The sequence below is a fragment of the Lactuca serriola genome, chromosome 4, assembly GCF_051521515.1.
Source record: "Lactuca serriola cultivar US96UC23 chromosome 4, Lser_US96UC23_V15, whole genome shotgun sequence".
Taxonomy (NCBI): Eukaryota; Viridiplantae; Streptophyta; class Magnoliopsida; order Asterales; family Asteraceae; genus Lactuca; species Lactuca serriola.
In genome coordinates, this window is record NC_136411.1 from 101,031,514 (window position 1) to 101,036,003 (window position 4,490).

The following is a 4,490-nucleotide window of genomic DNA, read 5'->3' on the forward strand; positions in this document are numbered from 1 at the left end:
GAGGTATTAGTCTCCTTCACCTCAATTTTCTCAGTTGGGCCAGATTGTTCAGTCTTAACTGAAGTCTAATGCATAGCTCTGATACCACTTGTAAGTCCCAATTTGCTATGATGTATCAATCGATTTCACTTGATGGTCCCAATCAAGTGAAAAAGACAAGATGAAAGATAGAAGAATAAGAGGAACAAGATGTTTAATCTTTAATGCACACTATATTCAAGATAGTCTTGTACATAAGATTGTTAATACACTCCGTTCCGTTCTCTCTTTTGCTCTCCAAAATCACGTCCTAAACAATATGGCAGCCCCCAAAACATTTTTCTCACTTTTCTTTAATTAATAATTCATGTTAATCACGATAAAGTTTAATTTTAGCTTCATAGGACTGAGAACATGAAGCTTCATTGACTTCTTTTGTACCGTTGGAAGAACTCATAGTTTACCAAAAATGGCCTTTGACTTGAAACCTCGAAAGTCAAATTCGAAAGTCAAACTTGAAAAGTCAACCTTAAAAGTCAAAATTCAAAGTAAAACTTGAAGGTCAACAATGAAAACTTGAAAGTCAAAGGTCAAATTTGAAAGTTAAAAGTCAAACTTGAAAGTCAAAAATCGAAAGTCAAAACTTTAGGCCAAAAACGAGAGCACTCTTTGAACATTCATTAGAAATAGTTTTCAAACTAGAATTATCAGAAACTAAAGTATCAGTTTTTAAAATAGAATCATTATCAAAAACACTTCCCCCAGCTTCCTGCCTGTCTTGTACTAAGGATGCATCTGCATATGAAGTAGAGACATTAGTATCATTCACCCAAGAGCTATTATCTGGCACAACCACGGCAGGTATGCCATACTGAAGGTGTGGTTCTCTGTCTATTTCATCTTTAGTCATAGGGATAGAGGTGTAATTATGATTAAAAAGAGGAGGTACACTATCGTACCCTATACCTACTTTCTTCTTGTCCTACCATTTTAATTGTGTTTCTATCATGGTCTCAACTATCTTACTTGACACATCATACTTTTTGAAGGTAAAATCTGCATTTTCAAATCTAATCTTCAATGTGTCAAGTTCGTCAGTCAAGCTAGCAAGCTGTCTCTTAACATAGTTATAGTTCTCACATTTGTTACTATAGTCATCCTGAAGCTTTCTAAAGTCCTTGGTTTTGGCTTCTAGCTGTTCTTTCAGAGGTTTTTGGCTTTTCCTAAGGTTATAGGCTTCATAGCTAAGGTCCTCATTGCCTCTATGTAATATATCAATTTGATCACGTAGAAATTTAACAGTATCCATGCACTTTTGAGAACAAGAAACTTCATTGACCTCTTTTGTTTTAGGAGTGGTGGAGACCATAAACGCAAACTGCAGCCACATTATCTCTGCTTCAACATCTTCTTTAACATCTTTATCTGGGAGCTCACTAACCTGCGCCAGTTGCAGTCTTAGGCCCTGTGATGTTCAACTCCTGAATCTGTTCCTCCCAATCAAAAGTCTGAGCCACCACTGTCAGGTTTGTAGTTTCATTGTTGGTGGCAGGTACTCTGTTATTCACAACTGGCACCAGCGTTCTATCATGACTCTCTCTTCTGTCTGGCTTTGGGCAATCACGAGAAAAGTGACCTGGATAGTGACAATTGAAACACCTAAGCTTGCCTCTGTTGAACCCTACCACTTGTCCGGATTCATACTCCAATTGTTATTCCCAGTCTTCTTAGCAAACTGCTTAGCCCTAATCGCAGCCACTGCAATTTTCTAGGTGATATATGCATGTCTTCCACATCTTCTGTATGAATTTGATCAAGATCTGGGAATGAGATTTGAGGAGGTAAGTCTCCAGCTAAGAAAGAATTGTAATAGTTCACTAGGCCAGAAGCTAGTACCATGTTTTCTTCAGCTTCTTTGGGAGTTGAGATTGAAGTAGGAGCTTTTGAGGAGGCTAGATGTTGATAAGGCATAGTAAGAGGAATATCATGAGTTTGATGATAGTTGTAGTCTCAGCAAGAGAGAGTCTATGAAGATCCTTGGTTTTCTTAATGACATAAACATTCATGTCCCACGATTTTGGAAGAGAGTTTAACAGCTTCTTGTTTATCTCAGAGTGGGGTACTGAGATTCGTGTAGTACTCATTTTAGTAGTGAGTGTGATAAATCGTTGCAGTTGGGCTTCAAGAGTCTCCCCAAAAACATGGTTGAACATCTTGAACTTCTGACAGAGCATATCCTGCCTACTCTGTTTCATATCATCATTTCTCTCATAAACTTCTATCAAGGCTTCCCAAAGAGCCTTTGCAGAATCATATTCCCTGAATCCATAAGCAATGTTAGGATACAATGCCATGGTCAAAGTTGCAAGTGCCTTTTCTTGTTCCTCAATCTTCTCAAAGTCCTCATCAGTGTAGTTCTCCACTTCTTTGTCAATTACAGTACCATTTTCCAATGTTGTGGTAATTCTAACCGGACCGTTAAGGATGCTTCTCCATATCTTAAAATCTTTCATTTTAATGTACTTTTCAGTCCTGTATTTCCATTATGGAAACCCATCTACTGATAAAAGATGTGGAATTCATGTAGTGGTTACCATAATTGAATCCGGATCTTGATGTAATGCACTGTGTTGAGGTTCCAATTTTTTTTAATTGATTAAAAGTAAATCTGTCCAAAAATCAAGAAGTGTCCCACCGAAAACTCATAAAGTCAACAGGTGAGGTTTACCGAAAATAATAGATTTCGGCCGAAAACGTGGATTTCTGCGAAAAACGATAATTTCTGCCGAAAATAGTAGATTTCGGCCAAAAATGTTATTTCTGCCGAAAATGAGAAACACGCCACCGAAAACACCATCAAAATCACCTACCGAAAATGTTACCGAAAACGCCTACCGAAATCACCCAATTCCACTGAAAATGATGATTTCAAAAAGATTTTCGATTCTTTTACCTTGAATCGTCGATGAACCCCAAGTACACAGCAGCAACAGTGAACAATTTCTAATAACAAGCTCAAATAGTTTTCGATCAAAGATTAAATCAAATAAAAAACAGTCAAATTCGAGCTTCTTGAACACAGTTGACACTAGATTAGCTCTGCTACCACTTGTAAGTCCCAAATTGCTATGATGTATCAATTGATTTCACTTGATGGTGTGGAATCCCAATCAACTGAATAAAACAAGATGAAAGATAGATGAATAAAAAGAACAAGATGTTTAATCTTCAATGCACACTATATTCAAGATAGTTTGGTACATAAGATTGTTAATACACTCCGTTATCTCTTTTTCTCTCCAAAATCACGTCCTAAACAATATGGCAGCGCCCAAAACATTTTTCTCACTTTTCTCTCCCTTTACACACCTAAAAAAAATACTATTTATATACATGGACCCAAATACAAAGGCCATGCCCAAAATCCAATAGCCTAACCGAAATCACATGTGATTTCGGTCCAAACAACAAAGAAACTCATGGGGTTTTCGGCCCTAGACCAAAAACCAAAATTTCCTAGAAAAGAAAAGTATAAACCATAAATTATGACCTAACACGAAGTATAGCCCATTCTTCTCGAGCGGTATTGGCTGTTGTTATTCGAGAGAACATACTACCGTGTACTGCTTGTTGGATCATTGCAAGTGCTTTGGCGTCTTGTTTCTTTGTTTCTTGCTGACCTTCTTCATATTCTTCAGCTGGGTAGCCATGCTCAATTAGTTCCCATAAGTCTTATGACTTGAGCGGATCATCATTCTTATGCTCCAGTATTGATAACCTTCTCTTTTGAATACCAGAATCAATGGTTGTGCCGATACCATTGCATTTGATGTGTTCATCATTTGTATGCATATATCACTCCCTTATGTGTTTACACTAAAAAAGCAAGAAAATAGAGCCAAGCTCTGATACCACAATATTGGCAAAACCGAAGTCAAATGATAAATGCTTTTATTGATATGCCATAATGATGAATTCAAGTGGGATCAACTTATTTATAGCTAAGAGACTAACAACTAAGCCCACAAAAGAGGAAAAAAATTATCTTATTTATTCAAAATAAAGTCTTAAAGATTCCTAATATTTTTGCTTCAAACTAGGTCAGCAAACACGATTCTTCAGTTTGGATTAATTTCCAACAACGCATTGAACAACGAGTAGAATTTTCCAGAACCAATTATAATAGAGTTATTTCCACGTTATTCAATTTCTAGTACCGGAGCTAGAGGAAAATTCAGTAGAAAATAATATTCATGAAATAAAATCTAAAATGCATACAAAAAAAGGACAGTGATGGTGGTGGACATAGTGTTAATGGTGGTGTAGATTGTGGTAGTGTTTCAGAAGTTTAGTGATGGTATTGGTGAGGGCAAGTGACGGTAGTGGAGGATTAGTTTAGGGTTGAAACAAAAGAGAAGACAGAGAGGGGGAGGCGGAGTGCATTCTTGGGTTTCTTAACTAATTGATTGTTAAGAGAAAGTGTGATAGCGGTTTTGAAATTTAAAAGACGA